This window comes from Lissotriton helveticus, chromosome 10 (assembly GCF_964261635.1).
Source record: "Lissotriton helveticus chromosome 10, aLisHel1.1, whole genome shotgun sequence".
In the NCBI taxonomy this organism is placed as follows: domain Eukaryota; kingdom Metazoa; phylum Chordata; class Amphibia; order Caudata; family Salamandridae; genus Lissotriton; species Lissotriton helveticus.
In genome coordinates this window covers 133,047,353-133,071,614 of record NC_136071.1, presented here as the reverse complement: position 1 = coordinate 133,071,614, position 24,262 = coordinate 133,047,353, and positions in this window count along the sequence as shown.

The window sequence follows — 24,262 nt, the reverse complement described above, 5'->3', positions numbered from 1 at the left end:
CAACAATGGGAAGTGCTTTGGGCACAGGAGGATGGCTTTGCGGCCTATTTAGAATGGATGCATAAGGAAGGGCGCTCGGTGGCAGCGGCAAACAGACATAGGGCAGCGGTGTCATTCTTCGCTCAAGCTAGGGGCTTCCGGGATCCCACTAATACCTTTATGATACGTAAGGCTTTGAGGGGATGGCGCCGTATTCAGGGCCATCATAAGGATAAGAGAAAGCCCATAGGATTAGCCCGGCTGACAGCTTTACTGGCCACGCTGGACACTGTTTGTAGCTCGGAGTGGGAGGTGTTTCTTTTTAGGGCAGCATTCTCTTTGGCATTCTATGGGGCGCTGAGAATTAGCGAACTTGTGGCAGGTTCTAAGTCAGACATATTGGGCGGCTTGCAAAGGGCTAGTGTGACGATAAGGGAGGACACCATGTGGGTGACTATTCGGAAGTCAAAGACCGACCAGGAGTCTAGGGGCCACACCATAGTTCTCCAACGGGCCCCCGCCAACCCTTGCTGCCCAGTGAGGCACGTGGAAGTATTGCACGGACTGCTGGTGGGCTCAGCGGGCAGGGCATTGCTCTGTCACGCCGACGGGAGCCCCTTGACCAGATATCAATTCAGGAAGGTATTGGAGATGGGGGTTAGGAAAGCAGGTCTTGACCCTAAAGAGTTTGGCTCTCATTCCTTTAGGATTGGGGCAGCAACTGAGGCGGTGGCGGGGGGCCTCCCAGTGGAGAGAGTGAAGACAATTGGGAGATGGTCCTCAGAATGCTACAAACGTTATGTACGGATTGACATGCTGTGATTACATGGCGCTCACGCTTGGTTTGTTTCCGCTCTCTTACAGTTTCTCAGACCTGTTACGCAGGGGAGGAATTTGTCGTCGGGCACCAGCAACATACATCAGCACGGAGCGGCAGCCAGGAAACGATGAAGAACAGTGTTTGGATTGTGGGTCACTCATATGTAAAACGAGCAGAATGTGTCTTTATGTCAGGTGACAGGGGGAAAAGGGCGGCACAATTAGGGTTGGACATCACGTTCTTTGGCAGAGGGGGGTTGTGTCTGCACGAGTTTAGGGGATTCTTCCAGGGGCTTTTAGCACGCCGGCAATCTCCACCGTCAGTGGTGATACTTCACCTTGGGGAGAATGATTTGGCAACACTGGGTAGGCGCATTCTGATTGAGGAGATTATCTCAACGGCGGGTTGGATGGCCAGGACCTGCCCCGGTTGCACACTAGTATGGTCACAACTCATACCTCGACTACAGTGGCGGGGGGGACATTCGGTCAGAGCGTTGAATCACTCGGTAAAGAGGATCAACACACGGTTTGATTAGGTTGTTTCGAGCCCCCTTGTTGCAGTCAATACCTCATGGGTGCATCTGGGGCGACAAGTATTACTTGAAGGACGGAGTTCATTTAACAGAGGAGGGGAATGTCTTGTGGTCTGATAATATCTGGGCCTGGTTAGAGGGTTTTGCAAGTAGGAGGGTTTCCTTAGGTAGGGGCGAGAGGGGGGAGGCCAGATCGTCGGTTAACAATGCTGGCCTGTGGCGGTAAGGTCATTATCGGTGAGCACATATTTGAGGTCTGAGGGGGCGGGCATCATCCTATGGAGGTTCCCGCCCAGGGGGAGGGGCCTGCGGGCCACTCCCAGAACTCCAGAGGCAAGGTAATAGGCAAAGGAGCGCGGGTAGGAGTAGTTCACGCTTTCCTTAGGCTGGTAGCCACCCCGCGCGCGTGGACTCATGACGCCACCGGCGCAGAGTAAGGGCCCTCCTTTAGTGGGTAAATGGAGTTCAGGGCGTAGACCGGGCAATTCCCGGGGTAACACTGCGCATGCGCACATCTCTAGGGGAGGCGCAGCTTGTAGGACCTGACACCGGTAGTGACCCTGCCATATGGCCAGAAATGTACAAAAATCAAGATGAGGATGTTTAGTCTAGGTTAGGAAACAACATGTATTAGAGTTTTGTTAAGGTCAGGCTCTCAAACTTGTTGATAAGAATTGTGTATCTAAATGTCCTGCTGATTTTTGTATAAATTGTTGATTATGCAATTAAAAACCTTTTTTAATTTCATACTTTAATAAATACGGCCGGGCGACTAGCGCCCGCCTTCCAAAAAGTAAAGACGTCTCGTCTCCACGTTCCTGGGTATTGGGTGCCGGATTGGGGGGGAGGCGGCAGCTAGTCGCTGACCATGGTGTACCTGTAATTTATTGTGTGAGAGCAGTATAGAAATCTGATAAATGCATAGAGAAAACCTTTACATTTTGAACCACTTTTCCGACATTTTACTAGGCTGGAGGCAGGTTGAATGCGTCCAAACGCCCTTGAAGAAGATCCTTCCTTGGAAAAAAACACAATTGCAGACATTTGTCTTCTCATATGAATCAAGAGGGAAGGAAACTGACGAACATTGCACATAAGATGACATAAGATAATGTAAGAGACCAGAACATAAAATAAAATAACATAACATAACTAAGCCCAGGTGGGATTTTAATTCCACAAGCAAAGTTGAAGGATTTTTGTGACACCGCATTACTCTTGTAGGGGCATATTAGCAGCGCCCAGCGATAAATATTGCTGGCCGTGCTTAGCGATAATTAGATTACCGCAGGCTATCTCTGCTTTTTATCGCCCTGGTAGCGCGTAATTAAGAACGCATAACTCCAGGGCGATAAAAATTTCAGAGATAGCGATGTTATCTCCCTTTTGTAGGGAACATCGCTGGTTTTCCAGCGATGTTCCCTGGAAAAGGGCGATAACCTTGCTGATACGACCCTGTTGTATCAGCACAATCCACCCCCTATGTTAGGGGTGGCTAAGTCAAGAACTTAGCAGACATTAGTTTTTGGTGAAAACAGCAGTTTTCTCCAAAAACTGACGTCTGCTAAAATGCTAGGGCATCCTTGCTGATAGTGCGAAGCCGCGCTATTGATGTCCTGACATGTAGTGTATGTCAGGAACGCCCACTTTGCATTTCATTAGAGATCTAAAGGTAGGCGTAGTGCAAAAGGGTGCTAACATGAGATTATGCATGTTAGCACCCTCTTGTAAATAGGGCGATATTTTTATCTCCGCTTTTTTGGCTTTTTAAGATAAAGCCCTTGTAAATATGCCCCGTAATGCGGTGTTCCTGCCAAATTCCCCCAATCACTGCGTGGCAGAATGTTTTCCTGTTCAAGCAATGCAATGACAACAGGAACAAAGCAAGCCTTTAGAATATGAGCTGATGAGCGTGAGCGAGATTTGATGTACCCTAGCGTGAGTTTCATTCACTATGAGACCCTCCTACAATGACGGTGGTCATAACATACCATAACATACAATAACATAACATAACATAACATGAATTGTGAGCCGACATTATTGTTTAAGACAGAAATGGTCTGAAACTATTGATGCCATTTTGAAGTATACAATCATAATTTTCACTCATCAGGTCTATACCTCCTTTTTCAACATTTTGACAGCAACAAATCGTCATATTTCCTCTCATATGTAAGATTATAGTGGTTATAGTTTTCTAGCATGAGGTTTATTTTTGCTTTGTTTCCCTTTGACATCATCTTCAAAAGATGGTTCCCCAGGTGAGTCAAAGCATGGATAAGTTAGAAAATGCCATGCTTGTTGTCTGCTACCTATAAGAATAATAGACTTGCCATTTAGGGCTAATTAATATTCTGAATAATCTTGCTGGATAATGGCTAAGTTCATACAAACTAGTACGAACTTCCATTTAGGCTTATTAACATACATATCTCCCAATTAAAGTAAGTCTCAATAAAGCGTTTATGTGTTGGGCTACCTGCCTAATTGAAATTGAGGCAAGAATACGAAACAAACAAAATATCATTTATGACCAAAAACTCACTGTTTGGAATTAAAACCTTAGAAGGATTGTCAGTCTTGATTGGAATTATTTGAAAACAAAGAATGCTGCAAAGAAGAAAAAAATAATGTAAATACAAATAAACAATTCATAATAACGAAAGTCTTACATAGTTTTACATTAATGTAAAACTTGTAGTAAATAAAGGATAGTTGTGACAATGCGGCATTCCGTTCCACTCTAACCTTATTCCTACCCCAACCCAAACCCTAAACTTAACCATCGTTGCAGTGTGTGCTCTGCAACAGAATCTGGGGCATCTACACTATAAGGAGGCAGACACATGGAAGAACTCAGTATCACACTCCAGAAACTAGATGGTATACTCAGTCTGCATTTGTGCCTTTTAAATGTGTGCCTTTAAACCATGTCTCGTTTTCATGTTCCCTTACTGCAGACCAGCAGTTCATCCATATTCCTGAACCAAAATGAGCTACTAGGCTGGCTGGAAAAAAAACAGAAGACATTGGGGCGTTTACTGCTCCAATTGGTGATTTGAAAGAAACAATAAATAGCTCTAGCAGGATAGATATTACCTTTCGAAGGGAGGCAGACTTCTTATTTTTGGCTTCACTATGACTGAAATCACCCTTTAAGAATGAATATGAGACCCACACCCACTAGGATCTAGGCCAAGCAAGACGAAACAACAGAGAATTAAAATGTTGTTGTATACCAGCATTTTAGTCATAGTTGTACACAGTGGTTTTGTGTATTCTTTCAGCAGGTCTATTATTTATTTGGCATATTTTTTTCATCTTCCACTAATGGTGTATTGTCCATCGTTGTGGTCCCAATTCTCACCTGTGTTCAAATGTTATCTTTGACATTTCTTGTCTTTGATTTCTAGCAGTAATACATTTTTAAAGTTTGTTGTTAAGTATGCAAGTATTATTTGACAAGTAGACATGATTATGCAAATACGAGTTTGGTGTCTTTGCTTCTCTTGATTGCAGCACAACAATGGCTCTCATAATGATTGTATTTCGCAATTGAATATAGAGGAATCATTCTTAAAGGGTGATTTCAGTCATAGTAAGGCCACAAATAATAAGTCTGCCTCCCTTTGAAAGGTAACATATCTATCCTGCTAGAGCTATTTATTGTTTGTCTCTTGTTGAGTGGTGTAGTCCCGGCTCTAGAGGGTTTTGAGGGCTGCCCCTCATTTTCTTTGCACTTTGGTGATTTGGGCCTGCCCAAGGGACAAGTATGGGGTAGCTTCAACAATCGAGTGTTCTTAGCACTGCTTCACACTGCCAAATGTGCTGGGGTGTACCTGCCTGAGACTAAGAGACCCCCAAAACTTGCTGTCTGTGTGAGAACAATTTGGCTGTTGGTTAAATATTGGCACTGCACATATGGTAATCTCTTGTAGTCTTTGTTGTAGTAGTTTGTGTGAGTACTATGTGTAAGACCAGGGGTTTAGGAGGGCAGCAGAAGCTTAACTTTGTATCCTGCCTCATGTCTTGTTCTTCATCTTGTCTGTGTGTTTCAACCCACCTGTCCAAAGGGAAATCCACTTCAAACAATTACAACCTAAAGCACATATTTCAAGCTGGTCAGCTTAAAGGTGTATTCATCAAACCAGTCCCACTTTTCGATTACTCCCATGTTGACTTCTCTATCACACCAGTAATCCACCAGGATCCAAGTTTCCCCTCTTTTATTAGATATGCATATTTGGTCTAGTCTGCAAACCTTCCTGAGAGATTGTGATCATTTAGCATGCTTCGGGGTCTGGGGAAAGCTCCTTTTTACAAATGTCCTCCTGGCGAGCAGTATCAAAGGAAAAAACAAGGAAAGATGCTTCCTCAGAAGTTTGATTCAATAATGGCAGTCTGCTGCAGCGCAATGCCTTGGTGATGTTCTGGAAGTGTTTGTCCACAACATCGATGGCGAGGAGCTCTAAAGCTTTCAGCGAGACAAACGAGTGTGTTCAGGCAGATTCGGATTCGACAATGGAAGCTTGATTCTTGACATCGAGCAGGTCACTTCCTAGAGTCTTTCTGCAAAACCTTTCAAGAAGTTTCCAAAACTTTCAAATCTTTAAGTTTTTTGGTTCCTTTAGGTAAAATAAGGTTCACTAGCTCATTCACACCCTGTAGTACTCAGTCAGGTCAAAAAGGCCTTGACCTATGTCTGGGTCTTACGGGCTTCCAAATGCAGGATGGTCTGGATACTGGGCTAAAGAGGTCGTACATGGCCTCCACCTACAAGGTGGCCCAGGTACACTACTGAACCTTGTCCTGTCTGACGTTTGCATGCCTTGATAGTCAGGCCTGTCTTCTGCCGAGCCTGAAACATTTCCCTCAGCTAGCCCAGGTGCTCCTCCCAGGTGGAAAGGAATACTGCTATATCATCCATATAAGCTGCACTGAAAGTTTCCAACCCAGCCAGGACTCTGTAAACCTACCTTTAGAAGGTGGCAGGGGCATTCTTCAAGCCAAAGGGCATCACTTTCAACTCAAAGCGGCCTTTAGGGGTGGACAATGCTGACCTTGCCTTTTGTTCTGGAATTAGAGCAATCTGCCAGTAGTCTTAGGTCAAATCAAATGTACTCAGGTACTTTGCAGCCCCCAACCTGTCAATGAGCTCATCAGCTCTCGGTAGGAGGTGAGCATCAGCCTTGGTAATTGCATTCAAACCACTGTAGAATACACAAAACCTCAATTATTTATTTCCCGCTTTGGCATCAGTACCACTGGACTGGCCTATGGACTGTCAGAGGGCTCCCTTACCCCAACTCCAGGATCTTGCTACCTCAGCCTTAATAATGTTGTTTACCTAGTCAGACAACCTGCACAGCTTGTTTTGTGACAGGTAGGCTGTCCCCAGTGTCAATGTCATGGACACATCAAGTAGTTAGGCCAGGGAGAACAGCCCAGAAAACTGCTCCAACACTTGTCTGCAGTATTTCGGCTGCTACATTGCCAACTTAGGAGAGAGTACTACTCCCTCCACTGACCCTTCTTGTGCATTAGTGGAGTGGAGGTCTGGCAGAGGCTCACTCTCCTCCTCCCCTCCTTCATCTGGAACCATCTGCATGGTCATATCTGCCCTGTCTTGGTGGGGTTTCAATCTGTTGACATGGAGCACCTGGCGAGGACTCCTGGGAGTGCCAAAGTCCACCAAGTAGGTGACCCCACCCTTTATATCCAGAATGGGGTAGGGCCCAGTCCACTTGTCCTGGAGGTCCCTGGGAGCGCAATTTCCAACACCAACTTTCCTGGATGGTACTCAGGCATAGTAACATTCTGGTCATACAAGCGCATAATAAACTCTTGGCTAGCCTCCATTTTGCTGCTTGTTCTCCTTATATAGGCCTAGCACATGTTGTATGGGCCCTTTCAGAAGCTCTTTGCACCAAACTCAATGGGCCTCTTACAGTACCTCAAAAGACCTTAAGTCAACACCCTTCTGTGGCACTTCTCTGTAAGAAAACAGCAGGCTTGGGAGGAGAACATCCCACCTAAGCATGGGCGTAAAATCCGTTCCGCTCGCGGATTTTGCGGGTTTTCGGTAAATTCGCAATCCGCGAACTCTCGCGAACTTACCGAAAATTCGTAAATCCGTGCGAAGCGGATTTTTTTGCTTGGTCGCACTTGCCAACTAGAATACTATACATTTTCGCGGGAGTAAACACTTGCGAAAACGTAGATGTGGCGGGCAGCGACAATCTCGCAATTGCGAGATTGCTAAATTTGCAATTTCGCACAAGAAATCCACCAGCAGGCAGCATAAACCTTGAAAATTATGATTTTTATCAGAATAACTCCTCAGGTTGACATTTGCCTGCACTTTTTTTTTGCAAGGAGTCCATTATGGGGGTGGGGTGGGAGGAAGGAAGTGCCCCACAGTCTCCAACTTCCTGTTCCTGTCCAGCAGGCTCCTCTCAGTGCTTTCTTCATGTGCTGGTCACTTTGATTTGGATCTTGACCTGGAAGCACTCAGCAGGTGCAAAAGTTCAATCTTATCATTAGTAACCATTCCCTGTAGTGCCTGGAAGGATTACTTTTTGTGGATGCTGCTGGATATTTGGATTTTTGCTAAACTGAAAGCACTCAGCAGGTGCAAAAGTTCAATCTTATCATTAGTAACCATTTCCTGTAGTGCTTCCTGAGGGACCCCTTCAGAGTTCAGTTGCCTACTTGCAACTATTCTATGACCCTGCTCTGACCCTCACTGCAGGCTCAGAGAAAGCAATTACAGATAAGGAAGCAGGTTCCAGCCAGGAAGTTCAAATTCAGTAACACACTAATCAGCCCCTAATTCATTTATGTCAATTGAGGCAGGGCAGGTGTGCTTTTCCACCCATAATCTACAGTGATGAACTAGAGGGTGGCATGGGTGAGCCAGAGGGTGGCATGGGTGAGCCAGAGGGTGGCAGTGGTGAAACAGAGGGTGGCAGTGGTGAAACAGAGGGTGCTGTGATGAACCAGATGTAGAAACAACATGTTTGCGACCGTTGCTACCCGAAAAGTAAGTTTGCGTTTGCGAACTGGTACAAAATCCTCGCGAACTGGCAGAAATCCTTGCGAACACAAAAAACAAACAAAAATCCGCAAATTCGCGAGAGTTCGCGGATTTTGCGGATTGCGAATCCGTAAATACGCAATTTCGCGGATTGCCAATTGGCAAAATCCGCCCATGCTTAATCCCACCTTCTCCTGAGATTGTCAAATAAGCCCATAATCATGCCCTTCGGGGTCTTATTGAATCTTTCTACCAGGACATTGGTCTGATGAAGAAATGGGGTGCTGAACTTGTAGGTAACACCATATTCATCCCACATTGCCTTCAGTTAGGCGGACATAAAATTATTCTCCCTATCTGAGACCCCCTCCTTGGGAAAGTTCACTCTGGTGAAGCTGCCAAGTAGGGCTCTCGCCACTGTGGGAGCAGTGACCATCTTGAGGGGTATTGCTTCTGGGTATCTGGTGGCATGGTTCAATACCATCAATATATATCTGTTCCCAGAGGCAGTTGGTGGGCCTAGGAGACCAACAATACCATCCCCATCTTCTCAAAGGGAGTCCCAATCACTCTCCGTGTGGTATCAAGGGAACCTTTGGCTTACCCCTGCCTTGCCACTGGCTTGACAGGTGACACAGGAGCTGAAAACTCCCTTACCTTGCCAGAAATAAGGTGCCAATAGAAATGGTTGACCAGCCTGTTCCAGGTCTTGTTATGTTATGTTATGTTAATGATATTTATAAAGCGCACAAATACCAAAGACGGTGTCTCGGCGCTAAAACCGTGAGCAAACCCCACCTAGCACCCCTCACTGGAACAACCAGGTTTTCAAGTTTTTTTCTAAAGCTTCCTGATTTCCGGAGGCAGCAAATTCCACAGCTTTGAAGTGCCATACTGAAAACTCCGCCCCCCCCCCATGCATGGTCCGAATTTTAGGCACCGCCAGTAATTTTGCACTTGTAGAATGGAGCTGTCTGGTTGGCTGGTACCACACAAAGAGTTCCTGAAGAAACAACGGACCCTTCTGTGTCAAGGCTTTAAAGGCCACACAGAGCGCTGTAAATTTGATCCGTTGCACCACTGGAAGCCAGTGCAGCTTCCGGATTTCCCCTGAAATTGACTTATGCCGGGGCAGGCTCAGCAAAAGGCGAGCCGCCGAGTTCTGCACTACCTGAAGTTTCTTCAGGCACTGCTTTTGGGTATTCAAATAAAGCCTGTTGCAGTTGTCCAGCTTGGTCTGTATGAGGGAAGTGATGACCACTTTCTTGGTTTCCACAGGAATATAAGGAGGTACCTTCCTGATTTTTTTTATCAGGAAGTGAGAAGCTGACACAATGGCATTGGTTTGTTGATTGAACGTCAGTCTGTTGTCAATCAGAACGCCCACATTTCTAGTCTTTGCCGTTGGAATGGGCGGCGAGCCCATTTTTGCTGGCCACCAGAGATTGCTCCAAGAAAGTTGTAAATTGCCAAAAATCAACACTTCCGTCTTGTCTAGACTACGGGAACACCCTCTACGCTGGAACCACAGCCAAACTCCAGAAAAGGCTAAAGCGCATTGAGAACGCCTCAGCACGACTCACCCTGGACATCCCTTGCCACAACCACATCTCCGCCCACTTTCAGACTCCTCACCCATGCACACAAGGCTCTCCACGACACGGGCCCGAAGTACCTCAACAGCCGCCTCACATTCTACACACCCACCCGCCAGCTCCGATCCGCCAGCCTCGCCCTCGCCTCCGTCCCACGAATTCGCAAATCCACCGTTGGAGGAAGATCCTTCTCCTACCTGGCAGCCAAGACATGGAACTCCCTCCCCACTCACCTACGGCTGACCCCGGACCACCTCTCCTTCAGGAAACAACTCAAGACCTGGCTGTTCGAGCAGTAGCAACCCCCCCCCCCCCCTCAGTGCCTTGAGACCCTTACGGGTGAGCAGCGCGCTATACAAATTGTGTTGATTGATTGAGTGATTGATTGTCGGAGTTTAATTTGAGGCAGTGACTGCTCATCCAGACGTTAATTCGGTGAATCAGGAGAGTATGATCAACAGTGTTGAATGCGGCGGAGAGGTCCAGTAGAATTAATGCAGCTTTGCCTCCACCGTCCATTATCGCTCTAATTTCTTCGGTCGCCTTAATGAGTGCTGTCTCAGTGCTGTGTTCCTTACGGAAGCCAAACTGAGAATGGTCCAGCAACCCGTTGTCATCAATAAACTGAGTCAGTTGGACATTCATAATCTTGTCCACAATTTTGGCCGGTAAAGGAAGGCGGGTAATGGGGCGATAATTTGATGTGATAGTAGTGTCTAAGATAGGCTTCTTTAGTAACGGGAGAATAGAGGTCTCTGTGTTCTGTCCCAAATGTCTGGCTAAGGGAATGTCATGAACCAAGGTGAGGAGGAACTATCTATACTTCCAGGGAACCACAACTCTCCTGGTTGCCCCTAGTTTGGGGTCCCGTGCCCTGGTATAGAGGACTCCATCATCCCAATAGACTCTGTGGAATCCACTGACATCACCCTTCTCTTGCCTGGAGGCAGTCTGTCTCAGGCCGTAGGAGTGGGACAATCCCTTTGTCCCTGGCACAGCTCCTCTCTGGTGAGTCCACCGGCTCCTTGCAACTCTGCCAAGTTGGACAGATCTTGTAGGGGTGAAATCCCCCTATCTGGTACCAGAGCCTACCCCTCCGGGATGAATTTCTCCTTGACCTTTTGAGCTACTTGGGTGACTCACCAGACCCTGTGCCCTTTCTCTTGTTCTTGGAGGCTTGGCCCATTGTACCAGGGTCCAGGTGTCCATTAATCCCCTGATGTGTAACCTGTGTGGTCATCGCAAATCCATTCATAGAGGTCCAGCATCTGAGCATTGACTTGCCTTTCCACCATTGACCACTCAGCTTCAAGATCATTTCCAAGTATACACTTTACTGGGAGGGCAAGAGACACACCTACCTTCTTAGTGCCAGTCACACCTCGCAATTTCAAGTGCATCATTGCGATGGGATGAAGTTTGGCTCTGTTGTCTGCATAAGAGACCTGGTGCATTACACCAGGAGAAATCTACTCTGGGGAAGCTAATGTGTCCAACACGTCAGTCCCATTGATTTTAGGCCTCTGCCTGTACTTCTCCATGCTTGGAGGTAAGGCTGCCAGGGCCGCAACTTCCACCCCACCCACGAAAACTAAGGTCACCTTTGCATACCCTTTCCCTATCTCTGGGAAAACTTCCACCCCCACATCAACACTAGCAAACCCCTTGGACTGCTTACTGGTGAGGGGCCTCTTTGTGCAGACTGCATCTCCCTGTTTGTGTCCTGACTGGAAGCAATCAAAACACAACCCCGCCTTTGTAGGGTCATACTTTGTTCCCTGATACCCCTTCACTTTATACGTGGGTAGCCTCTGGGAATTCCCTCCTTGGGCTAGTGTTTGGGGAGCTTTTGAGGACTATTTCTGTTTTTTATTTTTGATACCCTGGGCTTTCCCTTGGAAGTGGACCTATCTTCCTTTCTTCTGATCAGCTCCCTGGCTTTCTTGGTCACCCAGGTGCAAACCCACTCATCTGCTGTCTCACCCAGTTCCCTGGGACTAGACAGCTAGGAGTCAAATTCTTTAGCCCCTCATAGGTACTTACCGTGTCAACCTGTATCCAGCACTCTAGTACCTTGACAGATATGTCTACAAAGTCAACCCAGGATTGAATGCTGACTTACCGGGTGTCCCTCAGCTTCATTCTATACTGCTCAGGAATTCGACCAAACCTGATCAATCTCTGCTTCATGTGGGGATATGATTCAGCCTCCTCTCCCTCTAAGGTCAATAACCTATCTCACCAGGCCACTGGGATCAGTTCCCATTATTGAGAACTCACCCTCTCCAGTTTGAAAAACCCTCTCAAAAGCTGTCAGCCAGTTGCTAATGTCACCCCATCCTGCTACTTAGGGACAATCCCCTTGGGTGGTCTGGCATCCAACCCACCACACGTTGACACTTCTGTCTCTTCTTCGCTGCCACCATCTTCCTTTCTACCACCCCTTATGGTTCTCCTCTCCTCACATGTTCACTTCTTAACCAGGGCCAACTTGTCTGCTTCTAGGGCTATATAAGTCAGCTGTGCCTCAAGCTCTCTTTCCCTAAGGGACAGTCCTGGCTCTCCTTTGGTGAATCCACTTCCCCCACGAACGCTAAGCAGGGCCCTGGTCACTGTGTGTGTGTGACAAGGTGTTCATCTTCCTCAGCACTGAGATCTAGGGGGTCTTCTTCCCCCATCCTCAATCTCTGTGCCTCCTCTGTATCAGAGGACTGTTCCTCTAGCTGGGCCTCTGCCCAGGCCGTAAGGACCTTTATCAGCACTGCCTTCCTGGAATTGGAGGATGCTGGTAATCCCCTAGCCCTACACGGGCCCCTAAGCTCTGTGACTTAGTGAGTGGGTAGGCTAGAGAGATCAAGCTCCATGGTATCCCTTAGTTTCAGGTCACAACCATTTTGTACAAATTGAGGTCAGAGTACTCTAGAAAATATTTAAAATTAATCAATTAATATTAGTCCAAACTAAAAATCAAAAGCAATATTTAGCGCTGGGTCAGTTTGGAGGATTTAAAATTGTCCAACTTAAATCCTGACTGGTGTTCCTAAACACGAGTTTGGGATCCCACCACTGCACAGCACATGTAGGAACGTGGATTATTAGTTGGTGGAGGTATTCACCTTTAGCTAGTAATAATGCCACAATCACTAAGAGGTCCAGTCAAGTCTCAATAAATTAATCATTTCTCAACCCTTGGTAGATTAGCAAATTGAGCAGTCAGGCTTAATTTAGGAGACAGGTATGTGTAAAGCATTTAATATCAACAAAACAGCAAATAGGTAACAGGCACAACACAATAAAAGTCCAACACCAATTTTTAAGAAATAGAGAAAATTGTATCTTTAAAACAACCCCAAAATGACAAAAGTCCAATGTAGGGAACCAGAAATATGAATGTTTACAGATTAAATAAAAAATTGTGCGCTCTACCTCCAAAAAGCTTACAAGAGTCACTCACGGCTATCCGGTCCTGCTGGACCGAGACAAAGTCAAGTTTATGCTGACCGCGACAGAGCGCAGGTCAGATATGGTGAGGGCTAAGTCCTGGTCAAAACTTTACCTTCTGACTTAGTCTTTTTCTTGGAGCTTGACTCTCGCCAATGGGCTCGTTGGCAGGTCCTCGGGCCCGAAGTTTGATTCGACAATGGCAACTTGCTGCAGCGCGATGCCTCAGTGAGCCTCTGGAAGTTTTTTTCCTCAACAGCAAGGAGCTCTGGAGCTTTCAGCAGGACAAACCAGCACAGTTAGGCCAATTCGTGATTCGACAACAGCAGCTTGACTCTCAATGTCGAGCCAGTCTGCTCCTGGAGCTTTTCTGCAAAACATTGCAGAAAGTGTCCAAACTTTCAAATCTTGACGTTTCTTTGTTCCATTGTGGAAAATAAGGGTCCACTAGCTCATACCAAGTGTTCAGAGACTCTGGATTGCTTCTTGGGGGTTAGGACTCATTTTCCCACAATGCACTGTGACAGTGCAGAAAAAATCCAGCAGCAACTGGTCAGCTGGGGAGATCCTCTCTTTGGGCTTGCAGGTGACCGCTTCTACCTCTGGTGTACCTGTTCCTAATCAGGTAGTCCACTCCTTTTCTTTTGAGTCGGGCGAAGACTTTTCTTTGTGAAGCCTTAACAGTGCAGCAGGTGTAGTCCTTTTCAATGCAATGCTTCTGTAGTACAGTTCAAAGGTCCAGCATGGCGGTTCTTCTTCTTATTTTGTTCCAGGCAGTGTTCTGAGGAGCTCCTGCAGCTCTCCCTTATTTATCCTCCAATCTGGGCTGGCAAGAGGAGTAAACTTAGCCACCTCTGCTATGATCACTTTTGCAAAGTGTGGATTATTTTTGACCCAGAATGCATTGCTTGGCCAAAAATATAAATGGAGAAAATCTCTCCTTGGTGTGTACGCCTGTGTAACCCAACCCAAGGGTATAGCTATCAGCTGACTACACTCCCCTTTCAGCCTCTCTCCTAATCTAATTAAGGGGGCTACCATTTGGCTGGGGATCTAGGAAGTGGGGGCTGGCCTGGGTCCTGTTACATATTTTTTCCTGCCTTTGAAGTCCTTCTTATCTCCCCAGACCCCTTCCCCTCCCTGGCTTCTCCAGGAAGCAAATATTCTCCCACCAAATGGCTGTATTGTTCCATCCCCAGGCCTCTTCATACCTACTCAGGGAGCAGCTTGGCTCATGCTATCAAAGACTGACCATTCAGAAGAGGCTGCAATATGGCTGTTTTAGGAAACCTCAGGATAGTAAGTTCTAAATCGAATTTACTGTAATACAGCATATAAAACATATTTTATATTGTCCCTTCTTTTTTATAACAATGCACCCTACCCTTGGAGCACCTAGGGCAGACCGTAGGGTTTACTTATAAGTTATAAAAAGCTAGTTTTGGGCTTTGGCAGTACTTTTAATTCCAAAGCCGAATTTGGAAATAGTTACATCATAAACCAGCCTGCAAGGCAGGCCTGGCTTTAAAATTAACACCAGGCACCAGCGCAGTAGAACCCTAAGTGCTTTTAGTCCACTAGTGTCACTAAACCTACGTGCCCTACAATATACTAGGCACTTACAGGTAGGTTGCCTTTGACAATGAGAATTGTACCAATTACCATATACCTTTAATGGACAGAGAAGTGGCTTTGGGCCTGGTTAGCAGAGCCCAGGGCACTTTCAGAGTCAGTAACCACCAGCATCAGTCAAGAAAATAGGGGTGATCAGGGCAAAAATGATGCCTTTCCTACAAGTAGTAGACTTACCTTTATCTCTTGATTCAATATTTCAGAAGCCATCTTACCCACCTATGACCAGAAAAGTTGGATTCTGGGGCACTGTGCCATCATATGTGCTTGATCTGCTTTCACCAGCTCAAACTTCTGACATTTCCTTCTCAGACTGTAACGCAGTTTTGAAAACCTCAGTGGGGTCCAATACGCTTTATGTAGGGTAAATAGATGTTTTTTCTTAGCAATGCCGATTTTGCTGTATCATACAAGGCACACAAATAAACTTGCCATTTATACATTATCTCCAGCGTTGGCAAGCACTTCTTCCATAGCACCTCCGTCAGGCTAAGAAAGGAGCGGCATGTGTCGCATAAATGGTACTCTGTGTCACCATGGGTAGGGTCGAAACATGCTGGCAGTGGCCAGCAGCTTTTTTGTTGGCCTTAGAAAAATTGACGCAGAACCTCGCCTCGAGGAACCTGGTAGCGGGGGAGCAGCTGCTGTATTACAGATGCCACAAGTAGACAACAGGATGTGGGAGCACACCGCTGAACTCTCAGGCAAGGTTTGCCCCTGGCATTCTGGGAAATGCAGTCTCTTGTAGCTCGCTCTGATATTTTCGAGTGCTTCGCCGAGGTTGGCGCAGATAGTGCTGATCTCCAGACATGTGTTTCTGGTTTATTAACCGTCATCATTAGAGAATACAGTCTTGTGTTTTGGGGTTTGCTGAGTAGGCTGCCAAACATTATATCAGGTCCGGTACCTCTCATTGGCACGCAAGGCTTCATCCATGAGCTCGTCAGCTCAATGACTCACAGGAGTACTTTAAATAGACAACAGGATGTGGGAGTACACCGCTAACCTCTCAGGCAAGGTTTGCCCCTGGCATTCAGGGAAATTCAGTCTCTTGTAGCTCGCTCTGATATTTTCGAGTGTTTCGCCAAGGTTGGCGCAGATAGTGCTGATCTCTAGACACCTGTTTCTGGTTTATTAACCATCATCAGTAGAGAATACAGTCTTGTGTTTTGGGGTTTTCTGAGTAGGCTGCCAAACATTATATCAGGTCCAGTACCTCTCAATGGCGCGCAGGTGCTTCATCCACGAGCTGCACGTAGAAGTATGACATTATCAGGCACAGCAGTGCATGAGTATTGCTTAGGCTGCCTTTCAGTACACACGTCTCTTCTCACCTCCTTGTTGTGTAATGTCTTCTCATTCAGACACAGTATCAGTTTAATATGCTCAAACTCACCTACAATTACCTACATTACCAGTCCACCAACCCCCACACAATCTAATCTTCCAACAAACACTCATTGCCCTCTGGTGTGTATCACTTGCATTTATCCCCACCACCAGTTTAGATTTATACATGACAGGAGGTAGGGTGGTCTCTACCATGGCAGCTGACACCTGTGTGCTCTCACCCCACAAATCGATACAGCTGCGTGTGATGTAGTGCTTGTATTGTATTGTATTGGGTGTACAGTCAAAATATCGAGTTTTTAATATCGAGTAGCAATAATACCGAGTAAAAAATATAGAATGGACAAAATATCGAATGGACAGAATATAGACAACAAAAATATCGAATTTGAGGTAAGTAAGTAAATATTATTTTTAATTATTGTGTAATAAAATTCTGTAGCGGGTTGTGGGTTTATGGGGAATAGGGTGGGAAGTAATTTAATTATAATTAATTAAATATGTTATTTTATTTATTGGTATTTATTTTGAATTAATTGTTAATTCATTGGTAATTAATTAACATATAATTGGTAATTAATTTTAATTGATTAATTGATAAATGTTATTTTTTGTAATTTATTTTCTGTAGCGGGTTGTGGGTTTAGAGGGGAATAGGGTGGGAAGTAATTTAATTATAATGAATTAAATATGTTAATTTATTTATTGGTATTTATTTTGAATTAATTGTTAATTAATTATTAATTGGTAATTAATTAAAATATAATTGTAATTCTTTTTAATTGATTGATTGATAAATATGTTAATGTTAGTAATTTATTTTCTGTAGCGGGTTGTGGGTTTATAGGGGAATAGGGTGGGAAGTAATTTAATCATAATTAATTAAATATGTTATTTATTTATTGGTATATATTTTGAATTAATTGTTAATTAATTGGTAATTAATTAACATATATTTTGTAATTCATTTTAATTGATTAATTGATAAATATGTTCTTTTTTGTAATTTATTTTCTGTAGGGAGTTGTGGGTTTAGAGGGGAATAGGCTGGGAAGTAATTTAATTATAATTAATTAAATATGTACATTTATTTATTGGTATTTATTTTGAATTAATTGGTAATTAATTATTAATTGGTAAATAATTAAAATATAATTGGTAATTCATTTTAATTGAATATTTGATAAATATGTTAATTTAATTAATTTATTTTCTGTAGTGGGTTGTGGGTTTATAGGGGAATAGGGTGGGAAGTAATTTAATTGTAAGTAATTAGATTTTTAAATTTTTATTTTTTGATCTAATTTTTAATTATTTTTAAATTGTTAATTACTTTATTGTTAATTGGTAAATAATTTGTATTAGTAGGTAATTATTAATAAAAATTAATTATTATTTGTATTTTAATTGATTAATTATTATAATATATAAAAATGTTCATTATTTAAATTATTTTATAATTGTTATTCATATTAATGTTATTTTTATTTATATATGAAGTATTTACTTTCCCTACTGTTGCACTCACTGGAGTGGGAATAGTAGTTTTTACCCTCCCACTATCCAACGCATTCCCTACTGTTGCACTCTCTGGAGTGGGAATAGTAATGTTTACCCCTAAGCTATCCAACGCTTTCCCTACTATTGCACTCACTGGAGTGGAAATAGTAATTTTTACCCCTACGCTATCCAACGCTTTCGCTACTGTTGCACTCTCTGGAGTGGGAATAGTAATTTTTACCCCTACGCTATCTAACGCTTTCCCTACTGTTGCACTCTCTGGAGTGGGAATAGTAATTTTTACCCCTACACTATCCAACTCTTTCCCTACTGTTGCACTCACGGGAGTGGGAATAGTAATTTAAACCCCTTACGTTATCCACCGTTTTCCCTACTGTTGCACTCACTGGAGTGGAAATAGTAATTTTTACCCCCTACGCTATCCAACGCTTTCCCTACTGTTGCACTCTCTGGAGTGAGAATTTTAATTTGTAGCCATACGCTATCCAACGCTTTCCCTACTGTTGCACTCACTGGAGTGGGAATAGTAATTTTTACCCCTACGCTATCCAACGCTTTCCCTACTGTTGCACTCTCTTGAGTGGGAATGGTAATTTTTAACCCTACTCTATCCAACGCTTTCCCTACTGTTGCACTCACTGGAGTGGTAATAGTAAATTTTACCTCTACGCTATCCAATGCTTTCCCTACAGTTGCACTCACTGGAGTGGTAATAGTATATTTAACCCTCTCGCTATCCTACGGTAAAAATATTGTATATGTTTTGTTAATAATATATATATATATATACCACGTGATCAAGCCGTTTTACGGTGAAACGCGTTGTGGAATAAACAGCACTTCTTGAATTCCGGTGTCTACCTCTTCATTGTCCTGAGAGCGTGCTTCCTAAGTTTGCTTTGGTTTTTGAACGATATATATATATGTATTAAAATTATAATTATTTTTTTAAGTTACATTAATTATTTATTAATTTTAAGTTTATATAAGTATTTTAAGTATGTTTAAATTAATTATATCTATTATTATATTCATTTTAAAATACTTTAAAGACATTTAAACAATTCGATATTTTGACTGTCTATATTTTTTACAATCGATATTTTGGAGTCGATATTTTTGTACTTACCTGTTTGTAGATAGGAAGTCGATATTCTGGCATTCGATATTTTGCTCCTCGATATTCTGTCAGTGATCCATTGTATTGTATTGTTTTTTAATTGCATTTATATAGTGCTTACTACCCCTGACACGTACCTTTGAATTTTTCTATCTGCGGCAACCTTGGCGAAATACTCAAAAATATTGGAGCGAGCTACAAGAGACTGCATTTCCCAAAATGCCTGGGGCAAATCTTGCCTGAGAGGTCAGCAGTGTGCTCCCACATCCAGATGCCACAAGTAGCATCATTGCAGGAGGCAAGAAAGGCGAACCCCTAAAAGACGCAGATATTAGATCAGTGCAAGCAGAAGGGGAGACGAAGACAGGGAAGGGATGGTACCTGTTAATGCACACAAGGGGTAACAAGGTGCAGGCAGAGAAGGCTGTGAAGTAGCAAGCAGGTGGAGAAGCCTTTAAATTTACTCCGGCAGTAAATGCTCCCCCAAGTGGTGGGAGGAGAGAGAAACAAAAGATGCGGGGAGAGTGGGGGACTCCATTAAATAGATTAACCCCTCATGCGATCGTATTTTAGAGTACAGTCTGAGAAGGACTGGAGAGGGGAGACTCGAAAGAGTGGAGGCACAAGGAAGGTACACAACAAGTCTAGCAAGCTTGAGAGGAGAAAGGGAGACAGGCCAACATTTGGGCTAGCGTGGTCACATGCTGCAGTAGGGAGGGTATGGAGGAAGTTGATTCTTCCGACCAGTAAGCTGCCGCTCAGGATTCGGGAGGCCGTGGAGGGGGTCGGACTCCCCACTGGGAGTCGATTTTGCGTTTTAGCAAACAAAGTGGAAAGGCAAAGAAAACAGAACCAGGGGGCAAGGTCCAAGAAAAAACATGGGCAAGACGTGGTAGTCCCTGTCTCCACAGCTCAGAGTAAGGTGGAAATATTGTTAAATGCATTGATGGAGGAGATAAGATTAAAGTTTGCAATTTTCTAAAAGAATCTGAAAGTCATTCTGGCACTTGTGAAGTACTAGTGGGTAAGGCAGAGAACTAAAACTTTGGAAAAGTCAATGGAGGAGCTCAGGAGCAAAGTCAATCTGAACAGTGAGAACATTGCAAAATTGAAGATGAGGGATACAGAGATCAGGAAGAAGCTAGAAAGTTTGAAAAATAATGCTGGGTGCAACAATTTAAGGAGTCTTAATGTTCCTGAAGGAAGAGAAGGGAGTAACTTCAAAGATTTTGTGGTGGATTACATTATGAAAGTTGTTCTTCTCCAACTCTCAGCCACAGAGTCCAAATAGAAAATCCCCATGGAGAATATTGGTGAATAAAAAAAATAAAAATCAAAGACCAGATATTGCCAGTAGCTTTAAAAGAGAGGAGTTTAAAGGTGGGGGATTTATCATTCAATATAAAATCTGATATATGAAGGACAACCCAAGGCCAACAGTGGAAAGTAGGGAAGTTTATAAAAGACCCGAGGGAGTTGGGGGTCACTGCTCTAATAAAATTTACCGCAACATTAAAAGTGATTTGGAACAATACTATGCACAGTCTGTGAGAGCTAGATGAGATGGAGGGACGAATTAAACAGATAAAGTACTGCAAAGTTTAGTAGTTTGAATTTAGCACTCAAGGGGAAGCTGAAATGTGCATTCCCTACTTTCCCTACTTGCCCAGGGGAAAAGTAGTGAGGATTCTCTGGGGTGGGAAATGGAGTTTCAGCGGTGGGTTTGGGTGAGAAACATGGTGGTGAGCTGTTAGAAAAAAACAAAAATAATTTTTTTTTGTCCTTGTAGCATTGATTGAGAGGATAACGTTAATGGTAGGAGGTTGTTGGTAAGGCATAACTTTAGCTAGACATTTTTATCTGGAATACAGGGGTATGCATACAATAGATAGAGCATGATAGATAAGTTAAAGCAATTCCCTATCCGCCTGCTGTCTTGGAATGTGATTGGGCTTAGAGTCAGTGGATGGCAGAAAAAGATCTTTGCCTATCTTAAATGATCAAAGGCTCAGGTAATTACTCTGCAACAGACACATCTTTTGAAACAAGAATGATGGAACCTCTTTAAGTCACACAAATGGATACAATAATTCAATTGCATGGATCAGTCAGTATACTCTAAAGGGATGATGATACTGATTAAAGCTGGTACACTGGTGAGGCTGGGGAAATATAGGACAGACAGTGACGGAAGATGGTTAGTGGCCAAAGCTTCAGTGCACAGCATACAGTACATCCTGGCAGGCTTTTATGTCCCCAGTTTAGATGACCTGACCCCTTACAGGAGGTGCACCACCAAATGTTTGAGTTTGACTTACTTTATTTTGGGGGATAACTTTAATACTCTGACACTTTGTTGAATAAATCTACACGGAGGGGATCAATAAAAACAATGATGGTGCAGGCGTAAATGTGGCTAATGATTGAGGATTTAGCGTTATGTGATGTCTGATGGCAGGTAAAACCAGGGAGTGCACTCACCATAGTAAGAAATACGGTCACTTCTCCAGAATTGTTTTCTATTTGGTAGATTGTAAGATTGTTAGTCAAGTGAAGAGGGCGACTCACCTCCCAGAACATTGACCAATTACACTCTGCCATTATTTTGGAGTTGTCGGTGATACAAAGATCGGCCCCTCCAAGATGGACACTTGACAGGAAGTCATCATTAGATCGAGCAGTGGTAAAACAGTTAAGGACAGAAACAGACATTTTCTTTTATATAAATCTGGGGTCAGTGCTGTTATATATCATCATCATAGACTTTATTTAGATCATCATAGATGATAAAAGATTCAGTTAAAAGGACAATATAAAAGACACCAACTTCATGGTAAAGCCAATATCTTAAAAATAGCAAAGGCTAAAACTGCTATAGATAGTGTGGGAGTCATTTAAAGCATTTATATTGAGGGTAAGATCACAAGCATAGGTGCTCATAAGAACAGAATGGGCAAGAATAAGTGGGTCATTGTTGGTAAGAAGCATTCTTAATAACTAAAGTGTGTGGAGAGTTGTTTTTTCTTCTAACTTCCCTCCAGATTTTCATTTAGCTGCTAGAGTCCAGGAAACAAAAACCTCCTTTGTATTCATTAAAGCCTTGGCCTTTTGGTATCAATGATCCTCTGTTATGGGGTCTGTTGCAATTCTCTTATACAAGTCAGTAGAAACCTGTAATAAGCCGATCCAGGAACCCAAACAAGAACCAAATTGGCACCAACACTTATTGGTATTGGGCAACTCCAGTGTGAAACTTAGTCACTAGGCTTAAGAGTATTTACATTGGCTGATACAGAATTCTGCCTCTGAACCGCCCCATTGCAATTGCCTTATGAAGTGGGAATTATTGGCTTTTCCATGATGCCTTGTGATGCTGAGGAAGAAACATCGCTGAAAAAAATAGCATTTTCTTACTGTGTCCCCCATCACATCCTACATGGTTTATCCATGAGGAACACCAAAAAGAGAACCACTGGAACCTTAGAGCCCGTTCAGTCCACATTCTGTAAATAATATTTATTTGATTTATTATAGGACTTGCTATCAGGGTATTTGTGACTTTATTGTGCATGTAATAAGAAGAATCACATAGCCATACTAGATTTATCATCGGCCGAAGGAAGAGAGGCATTCTGAGCCAATTCTTAATACAATTAATCATTTTCCAGGTTAAAAAAATTAAACAAGTTTGGTCTTGTGTATGCTTGGGCACAGTGCATTTAAATCTGCTTTCTAGCTAGTGACTACCTCACATATTCCCAGTGCATCTACAAAATGTAGGGCCATATTATCAAGAATGGCGCAAACATTATCGCCGTTTTAGCGGCAGGAAACTGCCGCTAAAGCGGCGATAAGGGACTTGGTAATGTGCCCTAGAGAATTCCAAAAAAAGCCCAGGTTTGATGTCCTTGACACCAGAACCTGGGTTTCTATTGGAATTCTCTAGGGCATATTGTCAAGCCCCTTATCGCCGCTTTAGCGGCAGTTTCCTGCCACTAAAGCGGCGATAATGTTTGCGCCGTTCTTGATAATATGGCCTTAACATACTGACTTAATGAGTATTAACACCTACAAAAATCCTCACATCCTTGCCATGATACAAACATCGAGGGCTATATTTATGAAAAAGTGACGCAGTATATCACTGTGCTGCGCTGGGTCCCTGGGACTGGGAAGGACTGTGCAGTATTTGCAGCAATACAACACATTCCTGTCCTTTCTACTGTGCTGGCGCACAATAGGATGCCTAGTGCCAGCAGAGGCACCCTAGTACCATTATGCAAGGGTGCCTGCACTGCATGCAGGATTGTTTTTGTGCAGGAAGGGGCACCTTCCTGCATAAAAACAATCCTGAGAGGCTACAAGAAGAAATATATTTCTTTGTTTCGGGGGGGGGGTATCTTTTTGGCGCATTATCAGGTTTAGCTTTTCTTGTAAATCTGGACATGCGTCAAAATCCATGAATGTTGCATGGGATCACCCATGCTACTTCCATGGACAGACCTCCATGGTGCAGAGTAATACAACGCATCGATTTGTTCTGCGTTACATTACTTGAGATTTATGAAGACACTAAGGGCCCCATTAGGATAGCGGGCGGAAAACCACCCCGCCCGCCATGGAGGCGGAAAACAACCGCCCGCCATGGAGGCGGTTCAACCGGCAGACAAATTAGGATCGACCGCCAGTACAGACCGACCGCGGCGGTAGCGGTGAAAATGAAACCGCCCGGCGTGTGCGGTGATGACAAAACCCCGACCGCGGCGGTCGGAAAAGCAGCGGAAAATACAAAACCGCCCACAGGGAAAGCGGAGACACCGCACGGGAAATTACGATATCCCCGAGGGTGTCGCGGGCGGAACCGCAGGCACCGACCGCCGCGGTCGAAGGCAGGATTGCATGGGAGAAATGGCGGCCAAGCACCAGCAAACTCACCGCAGCGGACGAACATGAAATACATGGCGGTCGATGTCAAAGCACCGCAGTGATGCCAAATACTGCATAAACAAAGTAGCCCTGCCCCCAATAGATACAACACACACACACAGATACAGAAATGTCAAACAAATATACAAAACAACATAACCACACCCACAACACACCTGACAACCACAATCCAATTGGACACACCCACACAGCTGAGTACAAAGCCACCCCCTCCACTCACCACAATCCTTTGCATCTTTCCTGAACAGAAGGCCACACACCACATCTGAGAGGAGAGGCAAAA